The 18,792-nt window shown below is 42.8% G+C and overlaps 1 protein-coding gene across 3 annotated transcripts in view; it reads left to right on the top strand.

Annotated features, from left to right (window-relative positions):
• The window catches only part of FRMD4A (FERM domain containing 4A), a 391,047-nt gene that overhangs the window by 100,308 nt on the left and 271,947 nt on the right, over positions 1 to 18,792 (top strand). The window contains exon 1 of one of the 3 annotated variants that reach the window (XM_074573326.1): positions 17,803 to 17,842. The exons of the other annotated variants lie outside the window; for them this stretch is intronic. The gene's annotated coding sequence lies outside the window, so the exon portion shown is untranslated. Of the gene's footprint in view, positions 1 to 17,802; positions 17,843 to 18,792 lie in introns of those variants that run through there. 3 annotated transcript variants of the gene reach the window in all.

Raw genomic sequence — 18,792 nt, 5'->3', positions numbered from 1 at the left:
AAGACAGGAGGTCAAAAACAATATATCAAGTCAGTTATCAGCCGGTCCCGTCTTCCCTTCCTCCCCTCCCTCTGGCTTAGAGCTTCAGGAGCTCAGGTCCTTTGATGTAAACCTGTCAGACACTTTGGTCTCTTCCCTGCTCTGCCCTGCCCTATTCTTCCACATACACATCTGTGTGAGATTTTAATTATAGGCATGATCATATTGGTAAGAAAACTCTTCCTTAATTACACGCTCAATTAATTCTAGTAGCTTAGGAGCTGAAAGACAAAGTTAGGTGAAATCATTACTGCTTCATCTAAAGCTGGATCTCTCCACGGCCAGGTTTGGAATAATACCGTGGAAGTCGTTTTTCTTTAGAAAAATGGATTTCATTTAGAAGAGATTAAATTATTTTGGATAGAGGGAATTAGAGTATTATCTGGTGCCACTGAAACTCTTTTCCAGCAAGACTAATTACTTACAGGACTAATCTTTTCAGTAAATATTCCATGATCAGGCCCAAGAAATATATGGTAAAAATAAGGCAATATTCAGCCTCGTTACGGCTGGCACAACCCCTCCCCTAATGTAATGTGGTCTTTAGGGAGAGATCAGGTGAGATGAGAGATTAAACTGGTCTTCATAACATCAGATACCTCCCCATGGCCGCAGCGTCTCAGTGTTCATCCTCACACCCTCACTGGTAGTTGGGTAGCACACGGACGGGTACCGGTGGGATCGGGGTAGGGGATGCCTGAGAAACATCCAGGCTGAAGACAGTTCATCTGAGCTTTAAGCCAGGATCTGTCCCTGTCTCTATTAGACCAGTGGCTCCCAACATCTGGGGCAGAAAAACTGTGTGGCATCCACAAGCTGGAATAAACAGTCTAGGAGGCAGGAGAAGATGCGGATAGAGGGTTAGGACTAGAGTAAGGAGTTTGATAAATGGCAACCAGGACTAAAAAGATGAGATCCAGAGAGGATGAGTGAGGGATGAAGGGGCAAGGAGGTGGCAGAGGACTTCTGACCGTGGCGTGGAAACCTCCTTCTGCCCAGACCCTGTGTCCTACTGGATGCAGGTGGCAAAAAGCTGCTTTGTAAAGAGGGAACACCATCGAGATGCAAATCTGGGAAACACCGGAGCGAAGAACATCCCTGCAGCTCTGTCCCATCTAATTATGGAGTCCCACACTGTTTTTTCACAGGTTTCTTGTCATCTTGTGGATAAGATGGACAATAGTCAGATAATGAGCAGCTATTTCTTATTTTGTATTCTCCTTATTTCTCAGTGAATAACCCTAGGTCTTATTTACTGGATACTGCCCTGAAAACAGAATTATTCATTTTCTCATGTGTTTTTTTTTTCTGTAGTACTAATTGCGACAGTATCAAAGCTCATCAAAACCTGTAATCAGACTCTGGGTTTATCTCCATTTAATTGATGCAGAACTGAGCCACGAAGGAATTGTTAAAGGTCTCCTCCAGTTTTGGGCCATTTCTGACTTTTCTGCGTCCTTAACATTATACAGCTCTTTCTGTGTTCATTGTGCCCCTCGCCATTTGCCTCTGGCAGAGCCCAGGCTTTCTCCAAGTCATGTCCCAGGGGTGTCGCTCACAAACCCAAAAATAAAGCTTAGATGTCAGGGATCATTAGTAAAAGTTTGGGATATATGAATCACCCATCTCCAACTGTCTTCACCCAAAGACTATTTCATCTTCGGCAGTGCTCCTCAGCCTCCTTCCCCGTGCACCTTCCGCCTGCCACAAATGCCAAAGAGGCCTTTAGAAAGCAGAAGCCTTCACTGATTCATCCCTGAGACAACTCCACCCTACACACGGAAGAAGGAAATCATGGCGGCAGAGGTTAGGGTGAAGGGAGCACATATGATCATGCAATTAAAAATTGCACCATAAAACATCCACTTACGCCTGGCATTTTCTAACTTTTCACTCTGACGTTCACCCAACGCAATTTCCACGTGGGTAATACCAACGTGCATATGACTATCATCGTATGGCTATTTTTTACGTAACCTCGTGTTAATTAATTCCCTCTAAGAGTTCAAGATAAAGTGACTGCAGTTGATCTTTCCTCCTCGCACCTTTTCCAAGTAACCCAGATTGACAAAACAGATACTCGTGGGAGTAGATGTGCGCAGAGCTGAACTGACTACATGAAAAGGCCAGGCAGCTTTTGAAAGCATAAATAAAAATACAGCACTGTGGCAAAACCATATGCTGAGGGTGGGGAGTGAATTCGTGTCCTTCCACTTGCATCCTTCTGTATGTCATTTTTCCTTGGAATAAATGTCTTTGCATATTCCACATGAAAAGCTGCACCGGGTTGTTTGCCCTCATTTGATAGGGTAGTAAAGAAAGCTCTATAAAATGGGTGTGACTTTTAGAGTGTGGTGCAACTCATTTTTAGAAATATGTGTCTGCATATGCCGGTAGTTACCCTATTTTAAATCACTCCTGCAGATTTGCTGATGGTATTTGCATTCTTGTTGAGTGTAGATTTTCTAATTAGCAAACACAGTATTATTTGTAAGGTAGATTTTCAGATAGATTAAGAAGAAAACATTAAGAACCCTCCCCCCCGTTTTTTTTTATTTCTTTAGCCTCCAACCAGCTCTTTTCAGGTTCTAAATACGTTTTTTTTGCTTAGACCACAGTTCTGTCACATATGTCTAGGTTTGAGGTTTTTTGGAAGATCTTTTTAAATGGGCGATAACAGTGTTCTGGTGCTTCAGCCAGTGCAAGGGAAAACATCAGCCAAATGCTTCAAACCTCTCCCGCAGACATCACAAACCTCTTTCACCAAGTGAGCCGGCATTTCTCCTGGATACAGCAAAAAGGAAGGGAAAGGCAGCAGAAGAAACAAGTGACTGACATAACATCACGTAAGGTCAGAGTCTCTGCTGGCAAAACCCCTGAAGCTCAGGAAGGAGAAACTGTAGTTTCTTGTACGTGCAGCTGGGTCCCAGGCTTATTTGTGAGAATGAGTCACTTTAATATGGGAACATCACAGATGCACAGAAAGATGGTAAAGCTGTTTGGGAGGCCATCAAAAGCTGGAAAACAACAAATACAAAAGAAAAAATAATAAGAAAAAAGATAACATTTTTCAATCTGGACATAAAAAGAGAAAGGGTGGGTTTTTTTCTTTTTTTCTTCCTTTCTTCCTTTGTTTTTTGCTTTTTCTTTTTTTTTTTTTCCTGTGAAAAGTGTCCACACCATTAAATCATCTTTAGCCATTAATCTTTACCAGGAGATATAACCCACAGTACAAACAGGGAGCTGAAATAAAGCTACGCTGCCTATTACATATGTTGCAAAAGAATTAACGTCAGTGGAGAAAAGACCAGACCCAACGGGAATGAAATGCGGGGCAGAGACTCAGCAATGCAAACTCGTGTTCTACCCGTATCCTTGCAGGAACTGTGCCGGTTCGTATTCCGTCAGGAACATGGCCACGCCTTTGTCTATGTGATGCTCCAGCCAGTGCAGAATAAGGACCAAAAACGAGGAATTCTTTAAAACTTTCACTTCTAGGGATTAACTGGTAAATTCTTACCAGAGATAATGCCTCTGTGGAAAAGCCGTGGAAATTTTTAGCAAAGAATAAGGAATGTTTGCATTGGTATCAACAAAACAAAAGTAAAATCAAACCCAACTGAAACTCAGAACCAAGAAGAGATTCATGGTGATTTGTGAAAAAGAGAAATCCTAGAAATATTTCCACAAAAGCTAAGGAAATGGTTAAACACTCCCAGAAGCAAAAATTAATGCTGAGCATTTACATTCATTTGACAGAATTTATCTACTCTTCTGCTCCGTAAAACCTAAGTGCAGTACTTAACCTGCAACCCCCAGTGATGTCTGGTGTGTGTTACTTCCCAGCCCCAGCGATGCTCAGAGACGTGCTCTGGAATGCAGAATGAAGCATATGGTGGGGTCTGTGGGCTGAAGGGAAATCATTATTACACAGTAATCAATACTGTGCATCTTGCGTGGCTTCTCGGCTTCTCTGACATCCCACCAGGGCTGTCAGAGGTTGCGATTGGTTTTTTTTCTGATTTGAATAAGGTCATAGTTTGTTTGTGGGCTTTTGATTTGAATCGATTTTCTTCCTTTTATGATGGTGACAACACTCCTAAATTAGCCAGCAGCACTGAAGCCTCAGTATACATCATTTTAGCACCTGGGACAAATGTACTGAGGGTGGAGGTGAGTGTTAGTCTCTCAAAATCAGTGCAGCTGAAGGTGCAGTATTTTGAATGAATTTATTCCATATGTTTTGTGGTTTTTTAAATGTAGGAGTGAGACAGGGAGAAGGGATTAGGATCAAATGCTTTCCTCCCTATAATATGTTGATAAAGAGGATAGACACAGTCCTGCTGATGCCAGACGTGGAAAGGCAAAGACTTTTATCATTCCCAGGTGGTCTTAGAGATGGACCGTCTGGACACAGCTTGGGATGGACCATGATGCCAATATCCTTCTGCCAGAGAGTAATGGGTTTCAGTGAGCCTCCAAAAGCCACACAGGGTGGAAATTTGGCTTAAAATTTTCCTGTCAAAGCTTTTCCAGATTGCTTACTTTCAAGATGTCTTGGTCAAAACATGTTAGCCTCAGACTTTCTCCCAGTCGACATCAGCAGCATCCCAGAGCACTCAGGTGTGGAATCCCCAGGGCCAGGGGGTCTGCGATTGCCCGAGAAAATTCACCCACAGGCTTCCTGCACCCCAGCAGTTCTCTGGTGGGAAAGACCTAGCCTGGTGAGGTCTTGGCCCTTGTCCTTTGGAGCTTGCATGTCCTTTGGTTTGGTACAGAGGGCATGAAGCACATCAGCGTCTTTGCTGTTAAGTGTCTCAGTTCCTCCCCAGGAGGAGTAATGACCTTGATACCTTTTCTGTGGTCAGGGCTTCACAGGGATCTAGCTGATGAGCCTTTTGCTGGGCCTAGGTGTTACAAACACCCTGAAAAGTGTAAGTAAAGCCCTGGTGTCCAGGTCCCAGAGGGAACAGGCCAGTAGGGAAATAGTTTTCCGGTTTTCCAGTCCATCACCATCTGCCTCATGCTGCCTCATCTCCTTCTTCCAGCAAACAGGGACTTAAGAGATTTCCACTGTGGCCTCAGAAACCTCTTTGTGTTGGCTCCCTGCCCAGCTCTGAATCGTCCTCGCAGATTCATAGAAATAACACACTCCCTTGGATAACACCCTATAAACTTCTGCTGCCTTCTCCCACTGCTCTTTACTGCGAGACGAGAAATGTTAATGCCTTGAGGGTGTCCTCTTAATTGCATGGCGGCTGTCCAATGGAAGCATATGTACAAATTAGCTGCGATTGCCGGTGTGCGCAGTGGTAGTGCTGCTCGGGAAGACCTCCGCTGGTATTAACGCAAATACAGGAGGTAATTCCATAGGGAAGCCAGCCATGGTTTGGTATTAATCCTCAGGCACAAGGCATAAGGATTCTCTGGCTTGACTGTAATGCAAAAGAAACCATGGTAATAGCATGGTCCCATGGACAGCTGATTATGAGAGATTAATTAATACCTAGCGCAACATGACTATATTCCATACCTTATGTAGAAAGCCAGAAGAAAGTGGAAGAATATTTTGGGGAATGAGCAAGTAAGTGTCAGTGAGGAACGGGTGAAAAGTATTGAAATATGTCTGTATTGTTCTTGGTGTGATTGTTCCTAGTTCCCCAAGGCTGTGGATGCCTTATAAATGAATTGAAAAAACAATGGGGGAAATAAAGAAAAAAAGCAACTGCTGTACATCTGAAGTGATGCCACTCTTGTGCTTGCTGCTTTGGTGGGCAGGGCTCTCGTCTTTAAATGTGTTTGTGGCATGCTCAGAGCCAGCAACCTCCTGCACCAGCAAACTCGCAAAGCACCAGCCCTCACCTTATCCCAATGCTGTATGGAGGTTGATTAACTCCTAAAAATGGTTTATTCCCCTTTGAAACTGGTATTCTGAGCTAGCCAGGAGGTGTTTTTCTGGTGATTCGTTTAAAGCAACAGGTCAGTCAAGCAATGAGCACTGATACGTGTGCTCTTGCCATGTGCTGGCCAGATCATCCTCCAGGTGAGAAAACAACCCCTTCTCCAGTCCCAGACAGGTGATGGTCTGAGGGTCTTGGTACTAAAGGTTTGGTGGTGTCATCGGTGGCAGCCTTTTGCCCACTGGTGCAAAAACAAGGGTCACAGCTATGCTTTATGCAGCTCAGCAGAGCTTGGCTAGCAGGGTTTGAAGGCTGGCTAGCAGCTGTATTCACCTGTAATAAAGCAGCTACAAAGTCAAGGTATGCAGTTATTAATGTGGTCACTAGCGAAGGGCTCGGGAGGAAAGAAAAACGAGCAAGCTGCCAGGCAACTGCATGAAAATAGAGCCAGATGAAGAGTGAGCCTTGAAAGGTAGAGAAGGAAAGGGTGGGTGTGAGCTCCTGAGGATTGCTGGATTCAGAAACGCTTGTAGGTGAACCTCGCCTGACATGCTTGTTGCTTCCCTGGCCTTAGGGAAATTACTTAAATCTCTGCTTTTATCTCCCCCAGTTTTCTAAATTGAAGTTGTCATACCTGCCCACCTACTCACCTTTCAAAAGAATATTCTGAAGCTCTGTCTGTTTGTAAACTGCTCAGGAAATGGCATAAGCCAAACTCTCTCAGTATATAGCAAAATATATTAAAAAAAAATAGGCCTGGAAGGCACCCAGGCTCTGTGACAAAAGGGGCACATTTGCACTGTTTGCAGTCGGAGTCTGTCCAAACTGTTCTCAATGCTTCCAGCATGGGAGATTTGACCCCCAGGTAACCAGCTCCGCTCCCAGTGCTTAACTACTCTTATGGTTAAAGAGGGTTTCCTAATGCCCACTTCATTTTTCTCTGCAGAGTAAGACGGATTGTCCTTCTCTTGCAATTAATCCCTGCCCTATCTACCACCTTTTTATGGCAAACTGTTTCACAGCCCCTCAGGCTTTTCTTTCCTGGACCACAGAAATCTACATTATTTAACCTTTCTTCACTGGTCACATTTTCTAAACCATAAACATTCCTATCGCCCTCTTCCAGAAATTGTCCAATAATTTCTTAGAAGGTGGTGTGCAAATGTGGGCGCAATCTCCAGGTCACAGAGATGTCTGCTACATCTTGAACTCACCCCTCAGATGAGATCCGCCTTTATATCTTTATATTATCTTTAATTTCTTTTTTGCAATATAGCATCATGCTGTTGATTCATGTGCAGTTTGGGATTCAAAACAGTACAATCTAAACTATATTCTACATGGCATGGAGATTTAACCCTACTGGTTAGTTGCTGCCTTTTATTGTTGTGAAACCTTTCACATCTTTTCCAATTTGCCAACCTCCAATATTTTTCTCTCCGCACATAACCACATGCCAATTTTTATTGGCAGATCGTTGTAAAATTTAACAGAAAATGCTACTAATGTTGCAGGTTTACTTTAAGCATCCCATAAAAATTAATATAAAATAAAAGCCCTGCCGTAAAATGCTTTAAAACCCCATGAGCAGAATATTCATCTCTGTTACATTTTATGGCAGTTTAGAGCGACTCCGACAAACCCCTATGAATTTAGGGCTCAGTCTTTAGCCTGCGTAACTTGCCATATCTGCCTTGACTTCATTACAGCCATACAAATTCACAGCTAGCGAGGAGCCAGCCGATAATCTCTAGTGCGTGCGCAGGAACTGTGCTCCTCGGGGCCAACTGAGACACAGTACACTTTGGACCAGATCTTCTCACACCTCGTGAGCCTCACGCGTACAAGGAGGGAGCAACATAAGTGATGGGAGGACATGGCCTCTTTGCATCCTGTGAAGTATGACCTGGATTTCTCTTTTCCAGGACAAGTAATAAAAAGTTAGCACAGAAGTGCAACTAAAACTCCTTCTTTTTCAAGCATGAAATAACAGACGTATCTTCCAAGTCCTCAGCACTGTGAGTAGTTACATGAGGTGTTGATATTAGTGCTGACCATCAGATGCAGGTCTCACTTGTGGCCAAAGACCAAATCCAAATCCCACTCCAGGGCTGGTTGCAAACCTTCCCATTATGCTTCCAGTGGCTCCATCGCACCCAACGACAGCAGGAGCCAACATTCAGTCTTTGATCCAAGCCCAAACTTCTGCTTGGCTCATGGTAAGGCATTGCATGCTGGGACGTATAGTCCTTGCTGGATAATTGAGGGAAAATATGGACACAATTTGGTAAATCACCCATAAATTAAGCCCAACACAATGGCTCTTGGCAGGTTGCTAGTGCGACACTTAATTGAGGAAAATTTGGCCTTCATCATTGTTCCAAGTAACTTGCATATTGATTATTTACTAATCAGGAAATGTACTTTAGCAAGTTTATTCCTGTATAAACTTCTCAGGCATGCAGATGCCTTAAAGCAGGCTACATTGCTACCGATTGTATTTTTAATTGCTGTGTTTAGAGAGTCTCATTGATCTAATCAGTGCTAAATAAGCCCCATGGTACTTCCCATAGTAAAGTTTACTGAGGATGTGTTTCTTTAATTTGCTGTAATGAAACCTTCTGCTGCGCTCTCACCGGTCAAACGCAATGCCAGTGAGCAGAGGGGGACGCTCCACACTTTAATAAATTTGTTGTTATTTCTGCAGTTCAGAAATCCCGTCACCCAGGCAGTAGGAAAGCAGCTGGGTGACATTATCAGTAATTGCTTGATATTGTCATTGCATTTGCTTACAAGGAAAAAAAGCCACAGACTATCAATCAGCCAACAGCATATTCATAGTCTATGATAATAGTAAGTGCTTTTTGAATGTCATGGCAACAGTCACACAAGCAACGTGATCTTGTACTTGATTACTTCCTGCTGCATTCCTGATAGTGTCCATATTGCTCCATTAATTTTCCTCTCTTTTTTTTTTAAAAAAAATCTCATTTGTGTTTGGCAAGGGCACAAAACAGACAGCACCTTTTCCCAGAGACTCACAATGAGCAGGACCTCTTGGGGTATCTGTAGCTTCTCTGTAGCCTAGATAAGTCCTTCCCTGGACCCAGCATTCCTGACTGCATTTTAGGAATTATGTCTGGATTATTACAGCAGGTAATCTCTGAAATCAGATTTCAGACTGACTTTGGTGAAAAAGATTTAGAATAATCTCATTAAATAATTTGTTGGAAGGGCTTTTCAAGCAAGGGGAAATAAATTGATTTGTCTAAGACACATCTGGACCTGACTCATTCTCTGCTTGGCCCAGTGACCTTTGTTTTTCAATTGCTTTATCTCATTCGCTTTTGTCGGTTCATGGCTTTTAAAGGCCAGAAAACATGAGCATTTAGTCTTCTGCATTAGAAACTCATCCAGTAACTTCTGTATCAAGTTCATAACTTTTGAACGGGCAGTGGCAGATACGCCTAGAAAGAGCTGCCTGGAGGACTGCAGCTGGTCAGTAAGCTGCTATATCCACTAGGAAGTTGTTCTAGACATTAGTAACCATTCTTCTTAAACAGCAACAACAAAAATACAACAAAATGAAACAAGAGGAAAAAGCTGAGATCCTTACTTGAAGTCTGAATTTGCTCAGCCTCAACTGTCATCCCTTAGAGCTCATTACGACTTTTACTTCAGCCTGAAGAGCTGAGTTCTGTCCAAAATCTCCTCATGCAAGGGCTAATAGGTTGTAATCGAGTTATCTCTTAACCTTCCTAAGGATAAACTACTTTAGATAAATTGGTTTAACAAAAGTGAAAAGTTCTGCTTGGATGCAGGTGTCTGAACTTGTGTTAGACAGCTTCTAGACTGCTGTTTGGCCTCCCTCGTGTTTCACTTAAGGACCATTTCTAGTCCAGCAGAGACCTGAACCGCAGGGTCCCTTCTTGTTCTGCAACAAGAAGGTGCAAAGGGGTGAAGGGACTACCAGGAAGGGACATTCCTTTAGGGCACTTGAACTGACAGCCCAGTTCAGCCATCACCCACCACAAATGATCCCTGACAATGCAAACCTTCTAGCTCAATCTGCCTTCTAAATGTATCAAAGGTATTTTATCTACTTTGATAATTCTGCTGTAATACCTTGGCCATTTTCATCTTTCTTTTTTTTTAAAAAAAAAAAAAAAAAAGAAGGAAGGGGAAATGTAATATTTGACCGGGAAAGTATGGGGAGTAAGCATCCTGGTCTACCCTGAAGGAAGACACTTCCAACTTCCAGTTTTAACTTTTCTTTTAATTCCCAGCTCTATTAGATCCTCCTTATGTCATTTCTTATTTAGTCTTCACGTGCTTGAGTTCCTTGATGATCATAGAGGGAATAAAGGTGATGTTGTGGGCATTTGGTCCATCCTTGTAGGCATGGCCACCCCTAGGGCAAGTGACCACTCACATGATGATGCCCAAGCACACTGCTGCTCCTCTGCCAATGGATTATTTGGTTGTATTATTTATAAAGTGCTTTGATAGGCTCGTTTACTGGGAGCTAAGTAATGGCAAGGCCTTTGAGGGCTGAATGCTTGTCAGACGTTGCTACATTAAGTCTACAAGTGAAAATCAAACTGCCTGGCTTCAAAGAGGTTTGGCTGGTGTAAATTAACCTGTATTTTAGAAGTTCTGGAGCAGATGTCGTACTTTGCCCTGGAGATCTCATTACTGCTCAAATGTATGCACAGATTTTGCCACATTAATGAAGCAGCGGGGTCCCCCTCCCCCACAAAGCAGGATTAGCTGCTGGTGTCTGTAGTTATTTTTGTCAAAAACCTTTTGAAAGCCTGTGTGAGGAGAGGAGGAGGGAAAGTTCAGAAAAAGCCAGTATCTGTCTTTATTAATTACAGGATGATTAATTATTTAATCTGCCCAGATATGTGTACGCACAACTCGGCTGATTCTCATTTATCAGGCTTTCAGCACCATTAATCAAGGGAAGTTTTAAATGTGAAGGAAGACAGGTTGATTTAAGGTGACCCCTCCAGCATGTGTGCTGCCCGGCCCTGGCACCGGGACCATTGATCATGGCAAGGGCTGGCCCTGCCTCCCGCCAATGAGGGCTCGCATTTGGGCCACTACGCGATTTGCTTCGGGATCCTCCAGGGCTACTTCTCCAAATTTCATCACGAAGTTTGAAACCCACCATGGGCTCGAGTGAAACCATGAGGTAGATAGCAAGGGAGCGTCTAGAGACAGCATTGACTTAGGGCAGCTGAAGAGAGATTGCCCCACTTCAGCCATGATGGCCCCTCTTCTGGGACCATCTTCTGGGATGGTACACAGTTCTCAGGAGCACTGGATGATGCCTTAGCTTAACCCTCCTCCATTGTGGTTCGTTACCTCGGGAAGTGCATGCAAGTTTCCAGCGCGCACACAGTAACTCAGGAGATGCTCGGTAATTTGTCATGCTGCCACAAGGCAGATTGTTTTTACTCAGCTCCCGGATTACATATCCAAGCAGAAATCATTTGCCTACCTGCTTTAAACTCCTAGGCAAGACCCAGGTTTGGAGTTCGGGGGTGTGAGGAATAAGCATGCCTGGACAATGAAGCATCCCACTTTGCTGGGGAGCTCTTCTCCAGGTGAATGACAGTATGAGGAAGAGGTAGGTGGATGTTAGCTCCAACCTGGAAGCAGACTCTTTTTTTCCTTTTTTTTTCTCCCCACCTTCTGCTTAGGACTTGGAAAGTGCCAGTTCATTAGACTGCAGTTGCCAACTCCTATCATTTTAGAATAATTTTAGAATGAACCTTATGTTATTGGAATTGTTTTTAGGTCCTTAGCTCCTGGAGTCAGGTTATACTGGAAGTCGTCTGCCAGATTTCATTTTAAAGCACACTTTAGTTTTCGTGATTGCAAGGAGCTTAACGGTAAAACCCAAAGGATTATTACAGGCTTAAAAGTCAGATGGCATACACAAACTTTAATTTTTATTTTTCATGTACTACTTTTTCCCAATTTACAATGAATGTCAATGATTTAGGGTATGTAGAAATATTCACTAACCAAGGAGACAATGTATCTGGAGCAACTGAACACTCCTTTTTCATGGCAAAACCTTCCCATCGCTGGGGCTGTATATCATCATGCTGCATAGTTGGCTTGCTGGCCATACCTGGCTTTGCCAACCTCTGTAAATCATCCTTATTCAGGCATTTCAAGAGATGGTTAGGAAAAAAAAAAGGGAAAAAGAATCAGCGTCCAAATTTGCCTGTGCTGCACGGAAGGTAAATGTATATAGCTTGCATTCATATTGAAGTGTCTGTGCAAAAAATGTAGTTGAATAGCAAGGAAGTCTTTCAGATCTATTCAGTTTTTATTTTAGAATAAGGATATCAGTGGCTGATTAGATTTGTAATCCTTGTTCCAAGTCTGGGTGGTGGAACATGGACATACCCACAGTATCAAATACACCTGCTCTGCCATCTCACACAGAGATTTCTGTTACTGTAGGAAAGACAAGAGCCTCAGACTCCTTAGCCGTATCAGTATCCTGCACATTAAACATACCCATAAGGCCCATCTCCAGGCATGATGCTGGCAGCAGAAGGATGTGTCTCCTGTCTGTCGGTAGGAGCAAAGTGATTTTCCCTTCTAAGGAAGGTTAAGGATCACCTGTCATTAGTGAACTCACAGCGAGTGAGGTGTCCTCCTATCGTAATAATCAGGGAAGGCCGGCTCATGTCAGCCCAAGACATTGTAGACCACAGGACCCCATTACAAATGATTCCCGGGGCTTTACTATGCCTCATTTTGTTTTAGACTTCTCCTTTCTAAGGAGAATCTCCCTCTTTCTCCTGCACACATCTGGTTTTCAGGAATGACTGGGCATTAGTTACTATTACAGTGTTATTTCATCGAAGTTACCCAAGTATCACTTCAATACCCAAAATGCACAGAGCTCTTTATACTCCATGCAGGCAATGATATGCCTACTATGGGTATGGAGAGATAAGAGCTGGTCTCCTCAGATACCTGAATATAGGCTCTCACACCCACCCCACTCCCTCCAGTCTGTCACAGTAAATGGCCATGGACTATTATTGCAGATTAACTGCCACTCTGTGAATTTGAACCTCCACCCAGCATGCAGTGATTTGCGTAGGACCACAGGAGAAAAAGCATAAAGTCAGGATTTATCTTACAATGAGACACCAAGCTAGAGGCCAAGTGATAGGAGTTCTGTTCCTGTTTCTGCTGCAATTTTTGGCAAATCACGTAATCTTCCAGTTGCCCATTCCTGCCAAGGGATGATAACACTTCTTCTCCTAATCTGTATTTTATGTAGGTAAGTAAGTTTTCATTTTCACTCTGCAGAGTCCACCTCTGATATGCATGCTTAGTGCCTCGCTAATAGGACCTAATTTGAGCTGGGAGCTACCGACCGATGGACAACCAGCAGAACACGTCCGTGGAGTATTTTTTGACCTCCTCTTCCTTTTTGTGTGTCAGTGATGGACTTGTGAGTTATAGGACTCACCAACAGAGCCTCTTCCCATCATAAAGCTCTAATTGCAAATTAACCTTTGTTTGATTCCTTGTAAAAATGTTATTCGCCCTGTAATTGAAAAAGAAGGGAGTGCAGTAACAAAGCACCTGTTTATTGTTCAGCTTTCTGTGAAATGTTAAATATTATGTTATCAACTGCTGCCCAACTTGTGAACTAATTAAAAATAGTTCTTTGAATAATGTAAGTACATAGGATTCTCAGGGATTCTATAAGTAATAATTGGTTTGCCGAGATACTTTGACACCTTGGAAGTGCTGCTTTTGCGTGGAGCTAGCACAGCATGTTTTACATTTTTAGCATGGATACATGTTCGTAGTAACAAGAAAGAAAATTTAACAGTGCTTGGAGCTTGTAGCTAAATTATCTTTTGCTATTAATAATTTCTTTACACTGGCCACAATTCACTTGTCCTAAAAGCATTTAAATGCCGAAGACTGATTTTGCAATTTCTTTGCATGCAAAACCCTCAGTGAAATCATTTGAGATTTTTATGTCCCATCAGCTTGCAGGACATTAATAATCTGATTCAAAGCCTTGTGTAATAGTGGCAAGCTTCCTACTGATATCAACTGGGTTTTCATCCATCTGTAATTGAAGAGCAGAGATATTTTTTTCTGTTGATGTTCTTTCATATGTAAGTCCCAACAGATTCCAACAAACTGATCATGTCAGTTGTTATAGAAAGATCTGAAAAGGGCTTTTAGTTAGTGGGGAATGACACTCAGGATTTTTCTGTCCCTTTTTCTAGACTTAAGTCAAGATGATTGATGATTAAAAACATCTGTGCGAGCAAGTTTTGAGTATACTGAGGAGGAAAGAAATATTACAACTCTAAGTTCTCGCTGTAATAAACAACTCTTTTCCTGAGTCTATAATGGACTAGATCAATAAAACAATTGACGGTAACCATGGGAGAAGAAGAATAATGGCCTCGTTTAGCATTTATAGACTGCCACTCCTGAAAGACTTTCTAAATGCTTTAATTAAGCATCACAACAACCCTATGATGTACAGTACAAGAAGAGTTATTATCCGTATTTTACAGGTGGACATCAGCACAAAAAGGCTCCCAGGTCCCACAGAGAGTCTTTGGCAAAGCTGATAGCGGCAGTCATGTTACTCCATTCCCAGTTGTATACCCCAGTCTTTGGAGGACATACCCATACAGAAGGACATACAGAAGTGAAGGAATCTCCCCTCTTCTCTTACACTGCTGTGCTCTGCTAAGAAAGGAGGGAGTAAGGGTCAGTTTTCACCTCTGTCAGGAGGTGTCACGCCTTCACTGTTCATCTCCCAGGATGAGGCCTGACCTGGCCGGAGGTGTCCTTGGACAGCACCCACACTCCAGAACCCCCAGTCCTCCCACCACGTTGGCCTGGAGAGAAAGGGAGTATTCAAGAGCAAGACAGGTCTTCTCCCAGGACCTCCCCAGTATTTTAGCTAATGATGTTCAGCTCAGGGTGCACCTGCTCTAGGGATTTTGAAGTACAACTGCGAGACATATAATCCTACATGCTAGATTGGTATGTAGCAAAAGTGGGCTCTCTCCCCAACAGGAGAGTTTCTGTGTCTTTGATTTTCTTTATCGCTCAACCTTCCATACCCTGTCTGCGAAACATGACCAGCACTCTTTCTTTTTCTGACCCCTCTGTCTTACTAAACTAAGTAGCAGCTTCTTCCTTACTTTAGTCTTGGCATGTTTTTGTTGAGTTGGATAATGAGCAACTCTGAGGGAGTGATGTGTTATGAAAATAAATAAGAACGAAGCACTTACAGATGCAGCATACCAAGTCTACCAAGGACTGGAGCCTACTTTCTGCACTGGCTTTTCCCAGGCTGCCTTCATTTATAACTTCAGGCCCTTGACCTTAGTTGGCAGTGGAAGGTGTGGAGGAAACAGCTATGAATGTAATTCTGTGTATGCAAACATGTTCTTCCAGGCAGAGATCCTGGAACACACTCATCAGGTGCAGTGTGAGCCATAAGACGTTATTTATTCAAGGAAGTTTATGGCACCTTCCATTACAAGCACAGGTATGCCTGTAGAACTGAACCGTGGCTGCTTTTCTACATCTCAGCCTCATCTCTGGGACATCCAAAATGAGCTTCTTTTGGAACCATGAAATAACTATAGGTCATATACCATGGCTGTGGTGATGCATCCCCTGCACAGTGGGAGATACTCTTGGCTCTCCTGGAGTTGAATTTGGCTTTTCAGGCATAAGATATGAAAAGAAACACTGTCACTTTACTGTGGCTAAGCACAGGTCCTTCTCAGTACTTCCTAGGGGTCATCTGTTTGTCTTGCCTTGAAAACCTTTACTGACTGAAGGCTCTCTCTTCCGCAACATTATACCGTGGGACTAGCCTCTAGTTCAGGAAACAATCAAATTTAGGCTAAATTTTGGCACTGAGTTTTTCAGACATCTCAAGATTGCTTGGACCCATCATGCATTTATTCCCTTCCATGATATTCTGCCTCTCATAACAGCATATGTGTCTTCAAACTACGTCCAAACCCCTCCATTATGACCTATAGTCACCATCTGGGCTATCAGCCTTATAGTTCCCTGTCCCTGGCCAGACCGTGGAGTACCTCACATGGAACGTGTGTCCAAGCAGTCAAAATCCCATCCTTGTTGTTGAATCAATGAGAATTTCCTTTGTACTGATCCTTTTTTTTTCTGCTAGAAGGCATGGTAGTCTATACTTACAGAGAGAGAAGAGAAGGTGACGGGGGATTTCTATTTCCCATGTGTTTTTTATGCAAGCAGCGTTTGGGGTAGATTGCATTTACAAGTATCATAATTGTCTGGAGTGCCTTTACCAAAGTGTGCCTAGTAAAAATGGCCTTTTGCTTTCCCCTTCATAGCATTTTCAAATATCTCGGTGCAGAGTGCATCTTTTGTCTTCAGGAAAACAAACCAAGGGATGGAATTTTAAGTAGGGATTTTTTCTGTTTGGTTTTCTGTTGCTGTTGTTGTTGTTTGGTTGTTTTTTTAATTTATAAGCTGATCTGTAGGGCTGGAGAAATGTTTTGACAGAGGGGAAAGAGATGATAATAGATAATGGACTAATCCATTTGTTGTGGCTGCTTTACCACTGAAATTTGTATACATGGGAGACCGCTAATAAAAATGGAGCCATTTACACATAATTTAGTTGATTGACTTAGTTCTAACTCTTTCACAGCCGCCTCAGAAGTGCATAGTTACTTAAGGTTATCATTTTGAGAAGGTTTTTAATTTAGATGGATGCCAGAGATGCAGGCTACTCTTATTAGGAGACATTCTGTTCTGTCCTTGCACTATGCTTTATATAATTAGCGCATACTTAAACAGTACAGCTATTTAATAACCCCTCTGTGTGTTCCACGTAATGATTATAATTATGCCAGTGACTGAACGCAGAACCGGAGCATCCAACAGGATGTCCCTGTGATGCAGAACGGCATGAATTTTAATTGATTCCTTACCCAGATTTGGCCAGGAGATTCCAGGTGTAGGCTACTGGGCTGCCTGTGAAAACCACACAGTGCTCAATAACATGTGGAAACAAAGGTCCTCATGAGGTCCTTCCAAGGACAGATTCATCTCCCAATCCACAAACCACTCCAGTACTGGGAATATTTACTCTGACTGCAGAAAGCCTTGGACCGGGCACATGGACAATAGGAATTGTGAGCAAAGCTATCTTCTGGCTGAGGCAGCAGTGGCTAAAATCTAATGCTTGCTCCCCAAAACAAAAGTATAGTTTAACTTTTTTCCCTCTTACTAACTGTTCCCATACCACCAACACACTGTACATACTTCTTGGCAGAGAGAGCTCTGCAAAGGATTACAAATAAGAGTAAAAGCCTAGAGTGCATGGGTTTCCATGTGCCCACAGGCATTAAAAATTAGCCCACAGTCCCTCCAATTCATTACGCGCTTCTCTGCAAGCTACATTTCAGCAGCTGTCTCAGTGGCATTTGAGCCAAAGAAGGACAAGACATAAGTGTATTTAATAAAAAATTATTTCTTATCAAGATCATTTTCCTATTAGGAAAATACAGAAAATCAAGCTCACAGCCTTTAAAAGTAATGCTCTGCAAGTTGGTGTGAAAATTACACTTCTTCCAAGTCCACAGGCTGTTCATAAGCCAATCTGCACTTTCCTAATGCAAGGTACTGAAACATTTTCCAGGCAGGAGTCATATCTTAATAGCAAAATGGTCCAGCAAGCCCCTCCCTTCCCTCTCTGAGTTTTATGCTTCCCTGTGCAGGTGACAACACCTGGCCAGCTGAAAAGTCACATCAGGAGGAAGAGGCGCCCAAAATGCTCAGTGGTGGTCAGTGCCATTGCTTTGAAGTCATGAATAAGGGTAAGCCTTTATATTGAAAAAAGAAAGCAGAAGTACCTTTCTTCAGAGCTTTGCCCATTATCAGGTCCTCATCACTGAGGTGCTCTACTCGAGTTTGGTGTACGGGGCTAAGGCAAGGAGGCCACTGAAACCCGAGTGCCGTCCATCACTTCCTACGCTGTTCCTGGTGCCAGACCTCACAGAGAGATCTCTGTTCAGCCTTCTGCCAGGTGGCTACTGGCCATGGCCAGGGCGCCATAGTCTGCTCTTCCCTGCAGTAATGCGTTACTTACGCCCAATTATTCACCAAACAGTTTATTAACAAACTTCAGTTGATCGGTTGTTTCTAAGTTGCCTCACTCCCATCACAGACCCCACTGTGGCCAGAGGAGATCCAGCTATTTTACACCAGTGGAGAACCTACCCTAAAAATGCTGATATCCCTGATTTGCCATAAAGATCTTTTTATTTTCTCCTTTTGGAATGGAGAGCAGCAAAAAGCAACTAACATGCAGTATTATTCATGCTAAACTTCTTCAAATATCTTAGATATTCAGCACATTCACAAACAGTTACTTCCTTTTGGAATACTTTTGCACAGAGATTAATGTGATGACGAACGCTTCAGTTTACCCTCCTGCAATCCAGTGCTCTGTGAGTTACTCTCTTTGGCATCAAAATCCTTTGCTGCCAAAATGCTTTTTATGTTCTTCATTGAAAATCCTTTAGTCATTACAGCTTGGCTTGTCTAATTTCATTAACATGCTTGTAAGAAGGAGGACATTGGCACAGTAATTTTCATTTATTTGGAATGATGAAATAGAGCTCTATATAGATTTCTAGTACAGGTTGTGGAGCTGGAAGAAAATCATATCTGCAGAAAGATGTACAGAGCTAAATGTATTTTGGTGTGGTGAACTTTGACAAAAATTAGTCCTTCTCCTGCCTCATATGAATGTAGAGCTGTTTGA

The sequence above is a fragment of the Larus michahellis genome, chromosome 1 (genome assembly GCF_964199755.1).
Source record: "Larus michahellis chromosome 1, bLarMic1.1, whole genome shotgun sequence".
Classification (NCBI taxonomy): Eukaryota; Metazoa; Chordata; class Aves; order Charadriiformes; family Laridae; genus Larus; species Larus michahellis.
Note: the sequence above shows the minus strand (reverse complement) of the source record. Positions and strands in the feature narration are given on the sequence as shown.